Below are 24450 nucleotides of genomic sequence, written 5' to 3'. Positions count from 1 at the left end.
ACTTCTCTCAGCTGTTCCTCACAGAATCATTTTACTGCCTCTAACAATAGGATTCTGCACACAAGAACTGGCCAAAGAGGAAGCATAAAAAGGAAACATAAAATACACTTTGTAAAAGTTTTAAATGTTTGCTTCACTTCTGCTTTATTCCATGTTAGATTTCCTGCAGCCACATCCATTCTGTGGGTCTTTCTGTTTACCAACATCTGGCCCTTCTCTGTGCATGTAATTATTTTGAGGTTGGAACTTTGAAGAAAAATTTTAAGTCATTTCTGACACTCAGTGAGTTAGTATATACTGAGAACAATAAACCACACCCTTAAACACAGTCTCAGTCATGACCAAGAGTGTTCACTCATATGTAAAACTGACTAGTTTCCCAAAGGAAGACATCATAGAAGAATAAAAATGAGGAAAACTTTGGACAGTGCATTAAACACTGTTTATACTACTGTATATGCCATTTTGCCTTAGATTTTCTTGGATCAGAGGTTCACTTTGGAATACAAATGTGGGAGCCAAACTGGCTGGGATGAGCAGGGGTTTAACTACAGTGGCTTATGCAGGAGCCTTCAACCTGAGACCATGGGAGGCGAAATACTGAAAGGATGGAAGTTAGTATGTTACTAGAATCATTCCACTATGGGCCATGCTTCTGGTTGGGATTGGACCCCTGCCCTCAGATACCCCTCTATATTGTATAGTTCACCACTCCCCTTGATCTTTGGATGTTGCCCCTGAGATCGTGTGGTCTGTGTTTGTTATTTTCGCTATTAAGGTTATTTATTTTTCAGGCAATTCCATTATTCCCATCCCTCTATTTCTGCCACACTCATCCAGGGGGACTGGACTTGGGGTCGCAGTGAGCCAGACTGTGACATACAAATAAGCTTTTTTATTTTTAGTATTTTAAAGTAATTTTCCCCACACAGAAAAATTTTAGAATTATAAACCTTCTGAAGTCCCAACCAGCTTTATTGTGGACAATCATATGGACTGAACACTTTGGACTATTCTGGTAGATTTCATATTTTAGATAAAAATTCTAGTTTTTCTAATATTTGGAATAAAAGATGCTTTTGAAAATTGGCATTAACTGCTTCCTTATTTTCAGGGCTTTTTCTACAGCTGTTGTCTTTGATGCTCCTATGCGACAAAGGAAGAAGCAATTGCCTTGGTTTCCGCATGGTTAAAATTTTAACTGGTTTACTTTTTTAAGTACTCAGCCTCAAATATTGTGCGCAGTTTTGGTGACCACAATATAAAAAAGGCATGAAGCTATTAGAAAGCATCCAAAGGAGTGCAATGAGGTTGATAAAAGATCTGGAGGGGAAGCCCTATGAGGAAGACAGATCACTGCTTTTTTCAGTCTGGAGGAGACTGAGGGGAGACATCATTGCAGTCTGCAACCTCCTTTTAAGGGGAAGAGAAGGGGCAAGTGTTACAACCCACCCCTGAGGCAGGGTAACTGAGCTTCTTGTTAAGAGATCCTTTGAGGAGGATTGGAGTGAAACAACACTGAATTCCCACTTGTCTCATGGTCACCCTTGACTATCAGCATGACCCTTTTCTCTGATACTCATTGCTGGACCAAGGGCATTGGCTCATCAGTCTTCAAGCTTGCTGGAGAATGAGGCACACAAACCCCATCACACATCATTTTGGGTGAGGTACAGACACCTGACCTTCTCCAGCAGCAGGCAGAGGGGCACTAGGGTACAGATGTTGCAACGTGCAATTCTGCTCCAGCCACCAGCACTGACCTCCTCACTAGCTTCATTCACACCAATCCTCCCAAGAGCTGGTTTTCAGGATACACAATATGCCTGTCTCAGTATCTGGGCAGCAGAGCCTTTGACCCATTCCAGTAGCTGGCATTGAGGCCACCCATTCTCTCCAGTCACCATCACCAAAGGCCAAAGTTCTCTATGCCCCCTCCTTTGACTCCATTTGGTGGCACTAAAATCACGCACGTTGGTTCCCCCAGTAGCTGGCACTCCGGGCATGAAAACTGCAGGACCTAACAAGACCATCTGGAGAGCTATTTTTTGACAATCCTTGTTTGATTTATTTATGCTGAATATAACTTCAATAGTTTTCAATACAGAATATATCCAAATATGGCTTCAGTCTCAACATTTTCCCAGATTTTAAATACAGAGATCTGGTTTATGTTGTTTTCATGCCATTATCCAATTCTCTAGCATCTTGTAGAATTAAGGTTGTAAGAGAGAGGTGCTGTGAAATTTCTACAGAGCCAAGACCTGATGTGTAATTCCTTTGTAACTAAGATGTCGATTTTGCTATGATTCCTGCCAGAAGATCCTTCCATATATTGCACTCAGGAATCCTGAATTGGGCTGTGAGGTCTGTCTGCAAGAGTCAGGGCATGAACACTGCCAAATTTTTAAAGTGCTAAGATAATTTGGCCACCTCTAAAACTCTACTCCTCCTTGGCTTCTCCCACTCCTTTCCTTGAAGATCATAGCTGAAGTGCTGAGCTGCCATAGGAAAATTACATCTCTTAAAACATTTAAATCTTTCCACCCCTTAATTGAAAATTGCCAAACAACAGATTGCAAAGGCAGCTTTGACTACTGTGATTACAAGTTTCATACCATTTGTCTGTTAAGTTCAAGATGGAAAGGTAGCCTGAAAGCTGCCAGTATTTTTTGTTTATTTTTTAAGAGTCATCTGTTTCAAGAAAGATTGAGATAAGGTGGAAAGAACAAAAAACAAAAAATGGGGAAAAAAAAAAGTTGTTAGCCAAGAGCAAACAAATTACATATGCATGCTACAGAAATCAGGCACATATCACGAGCCCCTCCTTAAAAGAATTCATTGCTGCCAGACTGATGGAATTTTTTGCACTGCAGGGAGTATTGTCAGACTGCTGGTATCTCAGGTCTGGCTATCTCAGCTCTAGACTAACCATTCAGCTCTGTTTTATGCCTCTTAGTTTATTTTAGCTCTAAACTAAGATAAACTGAAGTGATTGCTCATCTGATGTCCATTTTTGCTGTTTCCTCCTTGGATATCGCTAATAAAATTTACAACAAAAATATTAATTGGAGCAACTTTTCTGAATTACATTTTCAGTCCAAAATGTGCTAATGTTACACATTCTGTTTGAAAATATTTTTCGTTTTGGATTAAGGGAAGCAACAAAGACAATGTGTAGGTGGAAAAGCAGGAACAAGATATAAAGCTTTGATAATGTTATAAATTACTCAGATGATTAAAGGAAATTTGCTTTTAGTTCCACTGTCACTGGTACAATGATCACAGAGGTCTGGAAGTCTGATTGTCTCTCTGGAAGCTTCCCCTTGCAAATCACTCTTGCAGAAGTAGCAACACAAAGTAAATTGAGATAATATTCCTTACATTATAAGGCTTCCATTTTGACCAGAATGATTATGCCAGATTACCATTTACATATATTGCCTTTTTAATCCCTGGATTAATGGAATAAAGAGATACTTGTTTCAAACTATTAATTAATGAATCTTATTAATTTTGTCAGCCATCTCTAAATCTGAGAACAGAACATTTTCTTTTAAGTTAAAATAATAAATGCATTTAAATATATATGAAGTAAAACTAGTTTGTTTGGGGTTTTTTTGTTATTCTGCTTTAGTGACCATAAGTAGACATTATGGCCAGTAAGTTGCTGACATTAGGAGATTTGTTAGTGGCTGACATTAAGAGATTTGGTAAAAAATTGCATTAATGAAACAGTCAGATGGATCTGTGATGAATGACCGACCCAAGCAGGACCTACATAAAGAAGGACAAGTTCTGAGAGTAAAGAGCCTTACTCCGAATTTGAAACTAGGAGACAGGAACTAAAGTGAACTGAAAAAGTGATTATTGGCAAACATGGCTAAAGAATTTCTGGTTTTCAGTGTATATATCAATCTAGAGCAGAAGTTAATATTAAAATACCTTGATGTTTGGACTATATTACCTTATGTCAGTTTGTCAAAATGAGGGGACGATTGCAGAATACTTCCTCAAGACCAAATTAAATCAAAAGGAATTAGTTCAGCTATTTAAATTTATTTATTATAATAGTCATATGTTTGTATTTATATCATAATTGATAATAAAATATTCTAATATAGTAATCATATTCAAAGTAATATATGTTTGGAATTCTAGCATAGAAATGAATTCAAAATTCTAGAGAACACAGTATATTTTATACATAGTAATTGTTGAGAACTACAATGCTGAAGAACTGAAATATCTGATTCTTACTGCAATAATAGGTAAAATGCTTAATGTGTTGATACTTTATGTTTGCAGGATATGTGACTAATTTACTCTGATAACTCCTATACATATTAGATAATCTACTTGACGTGAAGCATATATTTTAGGGATATAAAAGACTAGTAAAATTAAAACCCTGAACTACATTTGCATATTTATTTTTCATTAAAAACGGTAAAGGCAAATTATGTCAACTTTATTGTCTTTCAAAAATCACAAGTAATGGGATAAAGCATAGTAAAGGTAATTCTAAAAAGTGTATTATAGTCTCCTTGTAAGTTCTCATTTTATTTGTCACACAATTAAAAGCTAATTTTTGATAGATGTTTTTATTATAATAATTTTTCTCCATGTTTAAGTCAGGAATTTCTCGTGGCTCATGCAAATTTTCAGTATGTTTCTTATCAACTTGTAAAATCTTTTCTGCTATTGCCTCCTTTTGCAAAAGAGTGTTTTCAACATTTTCAAGGTATACTTTACAGCAAAAACTAATAATTTTTTAAAAAACCTTAAATTTCTTTGGTGCCGTTATCTATGTATCACCATTGTTGTCATCACACATTGCCTAGTAATATTTTCACTTCAAGAGGAATTTTACATTTCCCATCTTTAAAGTTCAGAATCCACAGATCTTATAACACTCTCATGCTGATAATGCACTTCAGTAATTGTGCTGTACAGCAAATATTTCTGCGTGCAAGCTTTAAATAGTTATTCAGCTGAATAACACCACAAATCAGAGGCTCTATTTAAAATGCCAGCATGTTCTTTCCATTAATATTACAGGAATGAGACTGGCATTATTACCAATGCATAACAAATGAGACTCAATGAGTAACTGCAAGGCATACTGCCCCCGTGTACAGCTGTGCTATCATAAGTATATAATTTTATTCACTGCATCCTAAGATATATATTCTGTAAGAGAATTGTGCTGGTTTGGGCTGAGATAATCTTTCAAATATGATAAACAGGAGCTAAAGGCCACGTTATGTTGGTATATCTCCATTGCATAATCAAAGCTCTAAACAAAATACATGAAGCTGAATATTGAAGTAATTTTTAAAGGCTTTAGAAACAGTCAGACTGTTTTCTGTCTGTTCTATCCAATATCCACAAGAATGCTCTGTCCTATAAGTAAGCTGTTTCTGTTTCACTCCCATACATTGTCTTTGGCCAAGCTTTGTCAATTTAGCATTGTAAGAACATCAAAACAGCTCATTGTCTTCATTCCCATAGCCATCTCATAAGAAAGACAAGGTATATAGTGCTGTACTTTGGAGTTTGCTGACCAGTTTCAAGACCTTTTCTGCTTCTCATGTTGCTCTACCAGCTAAATGGCTGGAAGTACGCAAGAAATTGAAAAGGGACTCATTGACCCTAACTGAAAAAAGGGTTATCCCATGTCATAGTACATTATACTCAGCAATAAAAATTGAACAAGGAGGGAGAAGGTGGGGATGGTTGGAGTTGTGGAGTTTGTCTTCCAATATCTGCTAATCGTAATGAAGCCCTGCTCTCCAGGAAAGGGACTAAAGATCTGTCTGCTAATAAATGGGAAGTACTGAATTGATTCTTATTTTTGCTTTGCCTGCATGTGCAGTCTTTGCTTTTCCTATTAAATTGTCTTTATTTTGACCCATGAGATTTCTCACACTTTTGATTTTCTTTTCCATCCCTTGTGGGGAGGAGAGAGTGAGCAGCTGTGTGCAACATAGCTGCCTACCAGAGTTAACCCGTAAAAACCATATAAGAGAAATTTGAATAAAGTACCTCTCAGATATTGCATGAGAACATCTAGAGAAGCAGTAGCTTGTCTTTAGCCAAGAAAATTTTGATTTCCTCTGTAGGCGGTCAGAAAAAGCTACACTATCCTGGCTGTCAATAAACATAAACAAACTTGGTGTAAGTTGGTTTCTAATCTAGTGTCTTCTGAAGAGTTAAAAATACAGTCCAAATGACAAAAAAAAAAAAAAAAAAAAAAAAAAAAAAAAAAAAAGGCAAGCTTGTTGGGGGAAACTTGGTTATCAATATTTTTTTAACTTCTTGTGAACAGATGACTTCTCAATTCAGATTATGTTTTTTTCGGTTTTTGCTTGTGAAGACATCTAAAGACTACTCTAATTTTAAGTATCAACCCTTCCTAAATGTCAATATATAACCTAGCTCAATATCTAATGCTCAAGTCCCTCTAGAGTCCCATCAGCTTCTCCTATTTCTTTTTCATCTGCCATTCATTACTGCCATTGTTAAAGCCTCTTTCAAAATCAACTTTTGTCAATCACCCCAAATTTATAGAAACACATGAGCAGATGAAAATCTTGTTCTCAATAGCTGAAATTAATTTTTAATATTCAGAAGAGAAGCAGGCATAGATTGCACCATATTAGCTAATCTTGTAAGGTGGGAAATAAAGGGTATTCATTATTCCACATTCTCTTGGTGAACATCTGAGTTTGCTTTAAATTATAAGTTTTACTTTAGTACATAGGACCAGCTCACTGTAACAACAGGACAAAAGAGGCTGTTGAACATAGGCAAATATCACCCTTTACCTACATCATCATTTATTGCATTTCAGTTTTGTTTTATTGAGTAAAACAGAACCAAATACATAATCTTCATGATTTTGTGAAATACATGACTTTCTAGTCTTAAAATGATGATATTCCTTTTTCCTAAGTCTTTCTGAACCTTGTTTAGAGGGTTAAAAGTCAGTTGAATGAACTTCACAATAACACCAATTTTTTACTCTCCATGTATGCTGATAGGAACCAAAGGTGGCAAAACCTTATGCAGTATTTTATAGGAAACCTTAATCCAAGTAGAAAATTTCAGTTAAATAGTTACAAAATGGGAGGCACAGAAGACCATTTTGTCAAACTCTGGATAAATAGTAAAGTGGAGGGAGACACAAACTGAAAAAGTCAAAAACACCAGAGCTATTGTAGGTCTCAAAAATTTATCCCTCGGTTCCCATTATTAAATGCTGCAGAAAGGTCAAGTGGCACTAAAATAGTGTAAGGGCCATAACTGGTAATTAGGAAGAAGCCTTTTGCCTGAAAACTTTGCCTGAATTAGGAAGAATATCTTTTGCCTGAAAACTTTTCAGAACCTAATTAAACCAAATTAAATCAGTAATGCAAAAATATATTATAAAAAAAGTCCTAACAGTTAATAAATAATAATAATCTGCTTATAGTCTCCTATGTTATTATAAAATAAACTCTTTTTCTACTGGAGAAACTGGCAGGTCCTGGCTTGAGTTAGTCCACGGTTTGCTTCATAAAAAACTGATTGGGCAGCCTGGAGAATGCTGGTCGATTGGGTTACATCCAGCAGGCAGCTGGTCGCAAGTGCAGTTCCCCAGGGCTCAGTACTGGGGCCAGGCTTGTATAATATTCTTATCAATGGTCTGGTAATATTTTTATTGATGATCTGGATGAGGGGATCTGAAAGGTAGTTGTAGGAGGTGGAAGTCAGTCACTTCTCCCATTCTACTGGTGATAGGAAAAGGGAAACAGCTTCAACTTCTTCCAACATTCAGTGTAGCTTGAATGTTAGGAAAAATGCCTTCTCTGTCAGAACAGGGACGAGGGAGTAGTGGAATCAACATTCCTGGAAATGGTAAAAAAGTATCTGGATGTGGCATTTAGGAGCATAGTTTATTGGTGGGCTTGGAGTGTTATTTTAAGTGTTGGACTTGATCTTAGACACCCTTTCAAACCCTATTGAATCTGTGATTCTGAGATTCTATATATGGAATAGTATTTTCTTTATACCTTCCTTTCTTTTGTGTTATGAAAAGAATTATTATGGCTCATATCAATAAAAATATATTATCAAAATAATTTGATCTGTTTTTCAATTATCTTTTTTTGGTTGGTCAGTTGGTTGCCTAATTGTGAGCTTTTTCAGTAAGTTTCATCTACAGGATGAGATTAGAAAGATACATTTTCTGTATCAATCCGAAACAATCAGTTAAAAGGAGTGGTAGCATTTTCATTAAGTACAATAAGTATTAGAATGTCAGTATTTAGTGAGTCAAATACAATTTTAATCCTTTCTCCATAAACTCACCAACAAACTATTAACAATGTTTTCTATTGTTTCACATATGAACTTGCTTTTTCATTAGAACTCTCAGTGTGTGATTAGCTGTTAATACGTGAGGAGGCACCATTTTTGACAGTGTTTCAGGAAAAAGAAACTCAAACCTCATTCTCAAAAATTATTTGGGAATATCCTATTGTATATAAAAACAGACTCTTTATGGAGCCCATAAGTGGTGAGGTGCTTGAACATCTCAACTATTCTTGAATTTACATATTAAAATTATATTTGAAAGACACCTGTACACCAAGATGTATGTATGATTTCCATAGAAATCTCCAAGCCAAGTTACTCTTTCTCAGTACCTGTTTGTAAGTACTGAAACACTGGCAAATTGCTACAATTGCTCATGACCAACTTCACAGACCATTTCTATACACCACTGTCTTGAAAGTTACCTGTAAGCAGCTGAAATTACTGGCAACATAAAATGGTGAATCATAACCCACAAAGGCCAGTTGAAGTTGGTTCCTAAACATAAACCCTATATTCCAAACATTTTCTGACTTGATGTCTTCTAACAAGAATTGCTGCACATACTGATAAGCAATCCAGCAAAACAACAAAAATATCCAGAAAACTTTTCTTTGAATCTGTATCACAGATTACATCTTGATGTTATTTTGACATGCCCAGTGTATTCTGATTGAAAACATGGTCTTATTAAGATAAAATTGTCAGGGAAATTATACTTTGTTGAGGGCCACACTGGAAACACTTTGGTGTAATGTCTCTCTTTCATATTTAGGGCACTGAGATGACATAAATAAAAGTACAAATCTAGTTAACATTAATGTCCGGAAGTCATACAGGAATTCTTCCAGTACGGTTTTTTGTTACATAGTTTCAATATGATATTATCTGACTGTCTTAAAGATAATGAGATTTTTTTGATTCACAATAGGATTTTATTTATGAATACTTTAAACTCAACTTCAAGCATAAAAAATATTTATTTATTTATTATATATTTATTATAATACTTTCGGAGAATAATTTATCAAATTCATGGTGGACATATCAGTTTGATAACTATACTGCAATATGTTGGAAAGGAGATATGTATCTGTTTCATGACACATAAGGGAGTTTCTGCATGTTTCAATTAGGTCAACAAGAAGGACTATGTACTTTTATATTGAGAAATAATCATGCTTCCAGCAATGAATTAATTTGCAGTTACAAAAAGAAAATCTCACAATATCTTCAAAAGCAGCTACATTTTAAAACACATCTTGAAATTAATGTTGTTATTTCTCTTGGTGCTTTTTTCTGACAAATTTTACATTTTTTAAGAAAAAGCTGTTGGGTTGTCTAGTTACATATTTTGGATTTTTATATGCTATCTGACCAAATTGCACGCACACACACACACACACACACACACACACATATGTATATGATTAATGTTGTATAAATCTTTTTTTATAGCTGTGGGGATCGCTGTTCATATTCACTTTAGATTTTGTTTTCAATACCATAAATTTCACTTTTTTACTTTAAATTGAAGACCTACTTTTTTTAGAAAGTAAACATGAAAGCCAAAATGTAGATGAATTAAATATTCATGTGAAAAAGTATCCTCAGTAGGATGTATTTTTAAGCAAGGTCAAAGCCTTTTTATTTTAGCCTAAGCCCTATAAAAATATTTTTTAAATTTTACTACTTACTATTGTCTGGAGCAAGTTTTCATGTCTAGATTCAGTAAGTTACTTCAAGGATTATGCTTTGATGGAGCACTTACTTAAAGTTAGAAACAGTCTTAAATATTTTGTTGAGCTTTTAGCGAGATAGCTGAGATTTCTCCAACTGAGAAAATGCAATAATAGCAGAAACAGAGGCACAGTATATTATAATATGATCCTGTCTTTGCTGCATGTCCTGAGAACAATTCAAGTGCAAGACAAAAGATATTTTTAATAGCGTATTTCCAGTTGTCTCAGATTCATCTTCTACTCTTCTATTTATTTGTAGCAGTAACGGTTACTAAGTAACATCTGCAACATCTTATTTCTCTACTTTTCTTATAACTGGCTTGGGGGTTTGTTTTTCAGGTTTGGGTTTTTCGTTGTTGTTGCTTTTGGTTTGTTTGGTTGGTTTTTTTTATTATTAATAGGTCATTTTATTTTCCTACTAATGTTTTATTCTCCTGAGAAAATGAAACATATTTTGAATCCATAAATCACTTCAGGGTGAGCTTAGAACAAAATTCATAGTCTCTATTCTTCAATTTTTTTAATTTAGCAATCACATTTTAATTTAGACTTCAGTTAGTAGACCTTCGTTAACAACTGACGCTGTTGATACCTCCTATAATGAACACATTTGATCAATAAAAAACAGGAACATCTGCTTACCAGTAGAGCATATCTTGGTGGAATATTTTTCCACCTCTGACTTCAATCCTGAACCTAAAGGATATTTCAAAGTGATGAGTCTGAAAGCTACAATTTGTAGCAGCAATGGCTATGGAAATTATTATCTCAGCAAAAGTAGTGACTTCATTAGATATTAATTTCCTCCTACCTCATTTCTCAGTGTCCCAAATGTGACATTTGTCTTTCTTTTATTTCATGGATAGTGACATTATCTCCCCTGTGTTCCCCAAGTACCGCACCCTTTTTTATCCCAGCAGCTTAAATGATGGTCATAACTGGGTAATACTAAGACCCATTGGTGTATTCTAAATCTGATATTAGCTTGCTCTGTTTCACAACTGAAGTAGGAATTACATATATCAAAAAAAAAAAAAAAAAAAAATTAAATCTACAATCATTATTGAATCTATCTATTAAATATATATATATATATATATATACACAAATCATGCCTTAAGGCACCCTTTGCATCCTTTTTCATAACTGACACTAATACTACTGCTTGCTCTTAAAAACAGAGATGTTTCATGCTAACTCCTGTATACAAGATAGGTACCTGAATAATTGGACTACCTAAGGATAAAATAACAGCTATTATAAATTTGCATTTTGTTGTTCCTTTAGCGACTCAATAAATGGCAGATTTATGTTGAAAAATCATCATATTACTTTATATTTTTAGCAGATGTATGTTTGAAGGATTTGCCACTGAAATGCAATGGGTTTCTTAAGGAATTCTGAGAAATGAAAGAGTAATGAGCACCCTTTTATTTTTAATATAAAAACATTATTTTTATTTCTGCTGAAAAGACTAAAGGATGCCTTACATGATGATGCAAATTATTACTTACTAGAAATAAAAGAGGGTCTGTGAATAACTGAGCTAATGCTCACTATTACCAGTACTAAAAGATTGAAAACAAAACCTTAGTTTTATGTTATTGTTTACAAGACTGTCACCCTGGGACAAAGACATTAGTTACTGAGATATTTCTGACACAACTCAGTCAAGGTCATACCTGTTGTCTGTTAACATTTACTATTATGGACTCATCTGTTGATCATCATTTGCTGCTTCAAAATCTTTCCTGATGAAGATGGACTTTAAAAAATTACTCTTTATTTAGGAAGGATGATGAAGTTTAAAATAGTGCGCATGATAGAGAAAGATTTGTTTTCTTTTCTTTTCTGGGAGCAAGTACTATGTGAATGATATCTGAGGACGACGTTTCAAAACATGCAGCTGTTATCTATCTGAAACATTCATCAAATTAATGTGTTCTCTTTTTCTGTCTGTAAGACATGCATTATCAAGCATTACATCATTGATATGTAATGAAAAAAGAAAACTCTGTCATCGCTGAACATCTGGAGCTGCAGTGATGATGCAGTGCAGCTGTTGCCTTTTATGTGAAGTGTGATACACAACGACTCAGAGACCTTTACTTTAAAATCCATTACTTATGAAATACTGTGCCAAGACCTGCATTTCTATTTCATCCCATGCACAATGTTCAGAACAACATCAAACCCACAAAAAGCCGTACATATTATATAACTAAGGTGAGTTTGGAAAGTACGAAGTTTCATCACATAGGGATTCCCTGAGAGCAGTTTATCTTAATCTATTACGAATCACTGAGAAATTTGGTCACAGAATCTTGCATATCTTGCATATCATATGAAATGAAATTCAATACTAATAAATAATCGTCATTAAATGGATCAAACATATGGAGAATATAATTTATATCATTATTAATGGATTTTGCTGGTCTTTAGGGCACTGTTTATTTAATTCTATCCTTTTCCAATTTTCTTTTCCTGTAGCAGAATAGGCTGAAATCTGAAGTGAAAATTTTTGTCTGTATTTTGTATTGCTTCTTTCTCATGCACCAAATTTAAATTAAAATTGAAAATAAAAATCTGTAGACACAGAGCTTGCCTTACAAAAGCTCCCATTTTTACTTAATCTGGTCATCCTGCCAAATGCCAGTTCTGCATAATTTTTATAATGCCTCTGAATATCAGACAAATAATCACATTATAGTCTCATAGAATATGGCTTTATCTAAATAGTTTTCTCTCTCCCTTTTGAACATATCCTTATCAAGCTTCCAGGGAGCTTATTAAAGCTTACAATTTCTCCCACCACATACTCTTGGCTTTTGCATGATAAATCAATGAAATTCAATAGCATTTCATCAGTTTCATCTGCACAGTTCCTTTTCCTGTAAGTTTTGTAAGCATGCTCTGTAAAGCTGTATACTTCCAATGAAATATCAAACATCTCTACAAATCCACCTTTTTTTTTTTTTTTTTTTTAAGGAAGATAACAAATGCAAGAAAATGTTTAATTTCCTGAAGCAAAGATTAGTTTAAATTTCTTGATTGATAAGCTGAATTGCTATGAACATTTCCTCATTTCCAAAAGCAATGATTGGTCATTGAAATGAGCTGTTACCTCTTGTAGAGAGTGATCCAGTCAGACACAGGGTCCTATGACCGGGCAGAGCAGAACTGCACTAGACCATTCCCCTCCACTACTGCCATTTTTAATGCTTTGTATGAATCCTTCCCACACCATTTCAGACAAAATATAAGAAGAAAAGTTATGCCAAATCTCCATACAGTCAACTGAAAAAAACACCAAATCAAAGGAGATAATTCAGTGCTTTAAGAGCATAAATTGCTCCTTTTTCCTATCTTTTGAGGATTATCTCTGGGTTTAGTTGAGTGCTCAATGGTGAGTGAGATGCTGGCCCTGAGGCTTCAGGCATAGTGGAGTTGATACTTCAATGGAGTAATTTCCTTAGCTATTTTTATGACCCTACCCTTTTTCTTGCATCCCTGTTTTTTAGTAGGAACATATTGGAGAATTAGAGTATAAACTTCCAAACAGCAATAGTAAAGAGACTCAATTGAGTAAGATTTCAAAAAATAGATGATCTTCTGCTCTATTGTCAAATATTAGAGAAGTAAATATTGTAACAAGATCTTGCTAAAATCTTGCTGAAGTGCAACTTGGGAAAATGTTATAAATGAAAAGATGGGTTTTGAATTAGTTTTCCCCATAATATGGCATCAGTCTTGCAAAACCTCAACCAGGATAACAAAAACTAAGAAGTTTTCCACAGATATATTAACCAATCTATGCATTTCCTGTTAAACCTTGCTTTAACAGTAGCAAGAACAGATCAAGTTTATATTCTATAAAGGGGTAACCTGGAAGGTAATTGCACTATCAAGTGATTAGCATCATTTTTCACTCTCCTAAACTTTGTACAGATTTTGTCTGTAGAAAATACTTTAAAATACTACTAATTTAGATCTTAATTCTACAACTCCCTGCTCTTTTTCTGTGAAATTGCATAACCCTGTTTGAAATCTCTGATGAAGTCACTATAACAGTTTCTTTGATCCTTCCCTGCTACCCCCACATTTTGAGAGTAATTCTACATGGCCATAATTGTAAATGGAGCTTTTCTCCATCTCTATAACAAAGTGATGTAGCAGTATGTTACTCTTAATACCCTAAAATATTAGTAAAAAAGTTAACACATTAGCTATAAATGGATATCGTTACACTAGTGACAAATTATTTTCCAAATTCTGTCAGTATTATTTTTCAGAAATGCATTCTGAAAAGAATTTGTTTTAAAAAAATCTAAAATCCAGAATTAATTTTAAAGTACCTAAATTTCATTATTGTCTAGAATTCTATCAGTATTTGCTTAACCAACTACAAAGTATTAAAACAGATTGTTTGATAGAGTTGCCCAAACCAAGCACTTTTCCTTCTATCCCTTCACAAATGAAAAAAAAAAATTTTCTGGGAAAACTTTTGTTCTGCATTCATTTCTTCTGCATTCATTTACAATAAAAGGATTCTAAGAGGTAAATTTCCTTCCTTATTAGTATTATTGGAAGCAGAATGCCATGATTATTGTTGCATACTGTCTTGTATTGATAATATGTAGAGACGTGTTTTTGTCATAGCTTTGCATTTTATATTTTGAATATATAGAATTTAAATTTATAAACCTGTGGAAGTCCTTGATTTTAATGAGATTTATAAAGCAATAAAGGCAAATTTCACAAAATATAAGTTTGCTATGAATCATTCCCAAAGACGGTAAACAAGCAACATTCTTAAATTGAATTTGGATGTACCAATAATGGGAATTCCCAGAATTCTTTTTGGCACTTTATTGATATGGATCATAATAATCTCTCATTGTGCCAGAATGGCAAGATTTTTATCTCTGGGATTAAAGAATACAGTTGAATTGTGTCTGATAGTTCATGTGAACAGCCAGATCAGCAAGCCTTTCATCATCCATTTGATGCACAAGGAAATAAGATTTCTGAAAGACCACATTATGTTATTCATAGATATATACAGTATAGTTTTAAATGTCATTACAATGAAATTAAGGAAAATTTGAAACTGAAGTAAAGAGTCCAGTTTTGTTTTCATTGGATTTCTGTATGGTGGAAGATTATGAGACGGTAAAAGTACAGTGAGTGTACTGGTAAATGCTGCACAAAATCCAGTAGGTAGCACTTCTTGCTCATCTTTCAATGCATTTATGTACCGTAATTCTGAGAATATTCAATAGCAGGTATTTTCTAAATATAAAAATTTCCAGAATTAAAGAGACTTTAAAAAGTTAAGCCAAAGATAATATTTCTCTTTGGCAATGATATTTCCATCTTTATTGAATGAAAAAATGCTTTTACATGTGCTCCTGGAATTTCACAAGCTCCCAGAATACCAGCTGTATGCTAATCATAAAGGTGAGCACAATACCTCAATTATTAATGTGACAAACGACAAAGAACTCCATGCACACTAACTCCTGGAGGTAGTAACAATAAAGCTCTTCTGAAAATATCCATGTCTGTGGCTCATCCAACTTTCTTTACTACTTTTAGGATTAAGATTCATACCCATTCTAATATTATTATTAAATAATTCAATTGTGATTGTAAAGTATTGTATTGGTGCACACTTAACAACATTGGGTTTAAACTTATGTTTTTAAATTAAATGTTGTCTTCTGGTTTTAATCATCTATCTTTATAAATGTATGGCAAAGTTTGTCACTAGTATACTTAAGTTTGAAAAAATAAAAAAAATTTCAGTAGAAACAAGTCCTAGAATACTACAAAACAATATCTAAGGGAATTAACTAAATTAAAGGTTTAATAATGGTCTCAATAAGTCCAGTTGGAATTCCCTCCTGCAAATTCTCTGTCAGTTGTGTCAGAAGGTTGCTGCCAAGAAATCCATCATTATAATGGTAAGATTTTGGGGGTATGAGAACTAAAAGTACTCAGAGATGATGTTGAGCCTGTACACCTTATGTAAAAGATGGATTTCATAATGGCTGGCAACGCTGGTATAAACTTTGACTGTCCCCTCACTGGCTGGGAAGGCATATGTGTGTTGCAGCCAGCTCAAGCCCCTTGGTGTCTTCACACTCTTTTAATGAACTCAGGGAGAAGAATCTATACCACCACATTATCTACTCAGCTGTTGATAGATTTTGAAATTGAGGCCATCTTCCAGTCCTCTTTGTGGGGAAATAAAGTCATTTTTTGCAACATCTGTGATCAGACATATCAGACATCCTGCATTCATCCCTGAGTTTCACAGGGATGCTTGTCTGTCTCCTCTGAGTTTTCCTCCATTAAGGAAGTTTATTCAGTGAGTCTCATTCTGCCACTAGGGGTTTACTCAGTCGCAGAGGGGAGTGGGGCTGTAGTATTTACATGTGCATCTACCAAAAAAAAAAAAAATCATTTATCACATTTTTAAGTAAAGTATTGGGAAATTGTGAAGTCATAGCTTTATATAAAGTGCTGTAAATTCACAATTTTCTGTATCTATGAGGACTAACCAATATAAAATACATAAACATATTACGATATGCTGAATGTCTTTAAAATAATTCAGTTATGTCCTAAAAGATCCTTCATCAAATTCCTGAGGACATTAAACAAAACCATTTCAAAAATGTACATTGAGAAACACTTATTTTCAACCAAGTCACTATATTGATGAAGCAGAAAAGAGTCAGTTCTACAGGTAATAGAAATAATAACTCTTGAATTCATGAGAAACCCATACCTTACATTTGAATTCTGCTACATTGCACCTTGTGGTGGAAACAGCATACTGTGGAGGTTTAGGAAGTAAGATTTTTCTTAATGTGTTTAAGGTATGTCTTAGTATGGTTTTCAGGAATTATTAGAAAAGTAGGTCCAGTTTCTCCTGTAATGTGAAAATACACACATATAGAGAATAATTTAAACATGTAAGACAATCTTCTTAGTTTATAACAGCTTTCAAAAATACAGTCGTTTTTCTTAAAAATTGTTATGGCACGAATTATGAAAAAAATGTAATTTTATTTTGCTATAAAAAGTCTCAGAGCTTTTGAGAAAATATTAAACTTGGCTGATAATTAATAATTTGTCTGGGTCCTTAAGGAATGAAGCACTGATTACTTTCAGTTATGTGAAAAGTTTTATTAATATTTTACTTAATTAGTGCCTTAAGATTGGATGGATTATCTTCCTTAAACTTTGTTGCTCTTTAGAACACTAAATCTTTATTCATTCTTTAAAGTCACATAAAATCTCTTCAGAACATAATTTGTCTGAAAAGCTGTTCATTTTGTTTATCTTTTTCACTTGCCATCACTGAAAGTGTGGACAACATGATCTACTACTCCCTTTTGTCTATTTAAGCTACACCTATCTAATCCTTGAGAAGATGAAGGGCTTTTCCCTTTCCTCTGAAAAGAATAAAACTCACTGTATTCATTTACAAAACTATTTATATAAACATTTCCCACAACAATCTGAATTTCACTAGACTGACAAAAGGAACATGCACTCTAAAAATTCTTCAAAAGCAAACTCCTCATTACACAAAATTCCATAGAAACCATGGTGGAAGTATAAGTCCTACACTGCTTAATAAATACCCTAATGATGGCACAGTTGTTTCTTCAGCTGCAGCTAAGTAACTGGTCAGAAACAGATGGGATAAAAACCCAATTGTAAGAGTACATTAATTGTCTGCTTAAAGAGGTGTAAAAATTTATTTTATGACAAATCCTTTGGATCAAACAGCTAAGATTCCGTGACCTTTTTTTACACAGAAAAATACTCAGAAATGGAGCAAAAAGACTGGGAAACAAAGTAAGCAAAATGTTTCTGCTTCCTCATATGACAACAGTGATCAGGCTTGATGGTAGTGGTTCTAGATTATTATATACAAGAACTAAAATGTCTTGGTGTAATCCTGAAAAATAACAGTGCTTATTATTGTTTAAAATGGATGAAGTGGACATTCTGAAAGGTTATAATAGAAGTGGGATATTAACTGAAGTGCTTCTAAGTGCATCTAGGAAACTTCCATTGGCTAGAGGATGATCAATGAATATAGGAGCCACATGTGGCTTTAGAGAAGCAGAAATATACCAACAACAAAAAACACAGATGGTGATTCTACTGTTCCAAAAATAGCAATGTTTCTCACTGAACTATTGGTTTTATAGATCAGCACCAAGAGGAAGAAGTGAAGCCTCCAGGAACTGCTCGTGGCAGTTCAACACTGGTAGCTGGACCTCTTGTTCCAAGGCAGAGAGCTGGCCGGATTTGAAGCTCATATACAGGCAGGAAAGACACAAGCCATTAGCACAAGGGGCCATATGGTGGAAGTATGACAGTATTCAGTGCTTAGCTACATCAGCCACTCTAGTCACTTTTCTTGAAAATCAACCATGCCCCTGAAAATAAGAGAATGCAACTCAGATGCAGAAAGATAATTTTTTCTGGTTCTATGCAGAAGTACCAAAAAGACAGATTTTTCTCACAGATTCTTTGAATAGTCTAAAGCCCTTACATAATAACTTAATTTTGGTTGAGTAACTCATACTTAATTTTTCAGATGCCTTTCAATTATTGGGAACTCTCCAGAATTACCTGCCTGGGAATGAAACTTTCCTGACCCAATATTCACTTATAAACTAGAGAATCTTCAAGTGAGTGGAGAGATGAGATACAAATTTCCTCTCACCACTCAAGACACCAAGAGAGATGTTCTTCACTCCCTAGCTTCAGGTACATTGCTGTAACTGCTGTAAATGAAAATGTAAATTTTTCTGATTATTGTCTTCCTAGTGAAAAATGAAAAAGAGTTTGTGCTTCACCTATTAAATTTTTAGGGCAATTATATAAGCCTGTAAAGGAATGTCTTCCTATTTCTTTCTAAACTACTTGAATGATGTCTAATCACCCTCAGAATAAAACAAAAAATCCATTTATTTCAGTCTTTAACCTAGAAAATGTAACTTAAACAGTAATTTCTTTCTATGATGGTGGCAGAAAGAAGAGAAATAGACTTTGTGCAATAAACAGTAGCAAATGAACTTATACTTCATAATTAAAGCTTACCCTTTGTAACTTCAAAGGGTAAAAAGGCAAATCATTATGGGACAGTAAAAATATACTCTGGAAACATTAGTCACAAAGTGCAGTATAAAAGTATTCATTCAAGGAGATGAGAAAGAAACTGTCATCATTAAAATGTCACAAAATTTGCAGAGGCTAGTATTTCTTTGTGTTAGAGGCTATGAACATAACGATTATTCAGTTATAGTGCTGGGATAGCTGCATAAAATATTTTTATTTCGCATGACTGTTTTCAGTCTCTCTGTGCTTATTTCAACTTGTCTTCTAAAAGAGAAGTCATTCTCAGTCATTTTGAGGGCAACCAAGTGAACCAAAAGGTCAATCTAATTAAAAAGGAAGAGAACTTCAGACTACAGGGAAAAGGGTCCAGTAAATGCCAAAGGAGTTTGTATTAGAGAAGTGCTAAGTAAATAGTCCAAACAATGAAAAAATCCACGTTGGTGTCAAAAATATAGAAGCAAAAGAAATATAAGTGACCTTTTCCTACATTATAAGTAAATAGTCTTGTCTACTAGCAGAGAAATATTCTTTATTAAAGATAAGGAATACAGCTTTCAATTAGGACATTTTATTACCATTTTCTCAGAGACTCAGATTATATTCTATTTTAATAAGCACTTTGAAGAACAGGGGAATTAAAATGAAACCTGTTTTGTAGTTGTTTTTCTCCCAAAAGACATACTTAATGAGTTTAATATCGATGTGAGTCATCCATCATTCCAGAAGCATCAAAGAAAAGACACAATTTTAGTGTATAACTGTGACTCAGTTAAACTCACAAAGCAAGAGATTTAAATCTCTGAGGCCTTTGTAACTTCTTTAGTCTAACCAGAATTTACTAATGAAAATCAAACTTACTCTGCATTGTTTTGAGTCTGGCTTGTGGATTGAAAACAAGCAAGAAGAGAACTTCAGGCTGAGTTTTCCAAGACAGTTAATAAATCATAGAGAAACGCATACCAGAGAAGCAACTCACAAACTCATCAGAAAAGTAATCATTATCTGCTTCCCGCTGCAGAGAGCCTTTGTTCTGCAGCATGACTCCATACTTCAGCCATTTAAGCTGCCAGCACAACATTTGGTTAGGAAACTCTGCTTCCACCTTTCAGTGTAAGATTTTGGTAAAGTATGAGTATACTGGAGTCTAGCTTCTGTAACAGAAGCATGCACATAAAGCATAAATTTTTAATGCGGACAGTGTAATATACTGTGGCTGGAGTGTTTTTCTTTGGTTTTCAGCTGTGTTTTCCCAAAGTCATAGTCCATTAACTAGTTGCACACGGCCTAAGCGGACCCTGTGGCTGATTGTGTATCAGACATGCTTTGCAAATTAGCTGTATCTTTCTCAAGATGCAGTAGAAACCATTAGTCACAACCTTCTACATGTTATTCTGAATAATAATCATATGAAAATACTAATGAGAGATTTCACTGTCCAATGTCTCAGTGTTTTCAAAACAAATTATTAAAAAGAAAAAAACCCTGAACTTGCACTCATATGCCAGGCATGGAAAAAAAAAAAAAGGTTTGTTTTGAAGGAATTTCTGAACTCATTTATCTTGGAGTTTAAAAGCAGATCTTCAGCACATTTCTTTTCATGCCAATAACAAATTTTCTCTCTGTGTGTATGTGCAAAAGAAACTATACTGAAAAATTCTGGCAGAAATAATTTTAGGCACTGCATTTAAGGCTTCACTAAGGATTGCACTGATAGTATTCACTGAATCGAATTTCTTTCCTTTTTTTCCATTTGCAACTTAGAATGGAGCTGACAAAAATAACTGTTATTGAGAAAGGAGATAACATTTTGAATGCAGGGAAAATAAGGTCTGCTGGACAAAAAAATATAATGTTCTTCCTTTGGTAGTTTTTGCAATAGATGGTTTTGGACCAGTTTTGCCACGTCATGGTTTAACAAACCTTCCTTTTCTAATTTCAGAAGAATGTATTATTGTATTCAGAAGAATATATTGAATGCATTAAAGCAACTTTGATAAATTATACCTTTCGTTATCTTTGAATATTACGTAAATCACAATACGTAAATCACAATACCTCAAGGGCAGAGGTTCCTTTCTGTTACATACAAACATGTTTCCATTTCATTTCTGCATCCACAGCTGTGTTAGGTGTGTGCAGAACTGTTTTTGGAAACCAAGCCTTACACTGCAAGCTGCAGCTAAACAAAGCAGACACTGAAATTTACTTTCAAGAGGATTTGAAATGCTGTACACGTAGATTCTTTTCTGCAGTTGCCAACTCTCTTAGGATAAATCTCATCTCCCAGCAATATAATGAAGAATTCAGAAACTTCAGGTTTCTCATAACAATAGGACTGTTCTTTAATGTTGCTATACTACATCTGCTATGCCTTCTTTCTGCATCAGTGGAGAGACCCTTAAATCTAATCTAAGGAGATACCAAATCAGTTACTTTGAATTCTGTATTGCATATGTGTATATACTACTGTAGATTTCCAGCACTTCAAAGTATTTGTGCAATCTATTGCTAAAACACTTGGCAAGTTATCAGACATTAAGGCGAATACCAATGATGTTGATCTGATTCTTTCTTGAGTGCAGAAGGGTTTGTTACTTCTCTTCAGAATTTCAGAGTACCAGAAAAATACACTAATTGACCTTTACATTCAGTAGGATTTAAAAGAACATTTTATTAATCTTCTGGAATATTAAAGCAAAATAAATAAGTAATAATGAAACCATGCTTATTTGATGGGTTATGATATTTTACAGTCTGTCTTGGAGGAAATAAATGTATAGGCTTCATGCAGAAAATGTCACAGGTTGTAATTAAAATCTGATTTTGTATGTTCTTATTTGCTGCAATATAATCTTTAAATTATATGACTGAAAAATCTGAGTTTGATTTTGGTGGTATCCATATAAAAACAGTCCATATATGTCCAGAAAACTTTGACAGTGGTAAAGCTCTTGAGGTATAGCTCAATGCAAGTGTGCTATACTCTTCAGAGCTACCGGAGCTATTTCCAAACAGAATGCTTCTGGAACTGGAAAATATGGACTTGTGGGATTGTACCTCAACTAATTAAATATGCTGAGAAGCTGTACATGTTAGCTGCTGGAGAAGCACTGCAGTAATACAGGACACTGCACCCAAGTCCAGAATACTACTGTATGGGCTTGGTACTGTGTTCAGTCACAGATATAACTCGAGAAATGGTTACTCTTTGTCAGATTCCCTATTCTCCCAGACTTCGCTGATTGCTGAAACACTCTTCCAGTTTTCTTATCCCTGTTTCTTCTCCAAGATCCCCGAGAATCTGTGTACTTTGGAGACAGACTTCATAACCTTCTTCACATTCGTGTGGCAAGTGTCATCTCAAGAGCAGGGAGAGAATAAGGAACAACACAGTATTAGGCAGAACAGTGAACATGATTTATATAGAAAAGCCCAAGCTGTTTACTTGCAGAGATACAATAAATTATTTGACTGTCTTCATTGCAAACCAACTCAGTAATTATTAGCATTATTTGGATATTTCTAAAACAGTATCACAAAGTAAAGTGATTATCAATGCATGCTATTTTTTTGCACTTCAGAAGAAACAACATACTTTTCAGTGTTTTTCTCATTTCATACAGGAGAAAAACAAGTGAATGTAGGATGTTTTCTCAGCAATTTCATGAAAGGCCCCACTTTCACCCCAAGCCACTGTGCCCAAGTTCTACATCTTTTCATGACACCAGCTAGTGCTGAACTCCAGCCATTCTCCTGATGTTCTGTTCCCCTGTCCAAAGCTCTTAATTCCCCTGTAGGGAGTAAGGGATGGACAGAATCTGCCAGCAAGGTGAAGGTAGTTTCTGTTCCTCTTGTAACCTCAGAGTAGTTCAGAGAAAATCTACTGCAGAGTGCAGAAGCAAATGCTTGTTTTTATATGATACAGCTGACTGACTCCAGTGGAGTAAGAGCTCAAGCTATGCATAGAAGTCATAGTTCAGGTACCAAACTGAAATATAACATGACTCAAATATTTACTTGAAAAATAAATGTTCTGGTTTGCAAATGTTTTATGAAGTCTTTCTAAGAAAATGTAGATTTTATATTTTTTTAAAATTCTACTGACAGTACTTAATTTCTTTCATAGTAAGAAAGTATATTTTTGTTAATGCCCAAACTGACTATTTTAATTTTCAAATTCAGCTGAATTTGACCTCAGTGGATATAGTGAAAAAACTCCTGGGTTTTTTTCTTTTTTTATATGAAAAATCTAGCTATATGGAATCAGTAAATACTGACTTGTGCTTTATCATAGGCTCTACAGTTACTTAAACCTTAATTGCAACAGAAGAACAACAGAAGAAGGCAAAATCAGCAGCAGGTAAATAAATCAAACTGTACATATTTGAAAATTCATATTAAGTCCCCTGCAGACCTTTTTATTTGGAGGTTTAGGAGGGGGCAGGGTTGTTTTGGTTTTGTTTTTTCCCCTGAAAAGGAAATTATTTTAGTTCCTTGAATTTTTACTCATCAGTCATGTTCTTCTATTCTCTTATTATCATTGTTAGTGTTTGCAATTATATCCCTTAACCCATAGGCCCCAACTAAATGCCTTACTTACTACAATCCTCTTAATACATCTATCTTCCAATGCATTTTGACTGTTGTCATTGTTTGTTCAACGGTATGGTTTTTCAGCTTGACAATGTTTTTATGATCCCAGATGTCTCAGAATCTTCATCTTTGTTTGTTACCTCTTTTTTCACTTTTATATAGAATCACAGAATCACAGAATTACTTGTGTTGGGAGGGACCTTAAGGACCATCTCATTCCAACCACAATCACCACAGGCAGGGACACCACCCAGTAGACTGAGTTGCTCAGGGTTCCATCCAACCTGGACTTGAACACTTCCAAGGACAGGCCACTCAAGGATGGGCAACATGTTCCAGTGTCTCATCACTCTCAAGGAAAGAATTCCTGTCAAACATTTAATCTACATCTTTCCTCTTAAAGTTTGAAATCACTCCCCCTGATCCTATCATTATGTGCCCTTCTAAAGAGTTCTCCTCCCTTTTTTATAAGCTCCCTTTAGGCACTGGAATGTTCTGTAAGACCTCCCCAAATCCTTCCTTTTAGCAGGCTGAACAACCCCGACTCTCTCAGCCTGTCTTTGTAGGAGAGATGCTCCAGTTTTCTCATCATGTTCATGGC

General features: G+C 34.5%; 1 long non-coding RNA gene across 1 annotated transcript in view; it reads right to left on the bottom strand.

The window, feature by feature from the left end:
- LOC310910224 overlaps positions 1-20200 on the bottom strand; it is a 30081-nt gene extending 9881 nt beyond the window's left edge. Inside the window, exons 1-2 of the long non-coding RNA XR_014590257.1 lie at positions 20115-20200; positions 16903-17046 (exon numbers count right to left, since the gene is read on the bottom strand). This is a non-coding gene — a long non-coding RNA (uncharacterized lncRNA). The remainder of the gene's footprint in view (positions 1-16902; positions 17047-20114) is intronic.
- Positions 20201-24450: the final 4250 nt, after the last annotated feature.

This window comes from Zosterops lateralis (assembly GCF_965231275.1).
Source record: "Zosterops lateralis genome assembly, chromosome: 6".
In the NCBI taxonomy this organism is placed as follows: Eukaryota; Metazoa; Chordata; class Aves; order Passeriformes; family Zosteropidae; genus Zosterops; species Zosterops lateralis.
The sequence above is the reverse complement of the archived record's forward strand: the minus strand, read 5'-3'. Positions and strand labels throughout refer to the sequence as shown.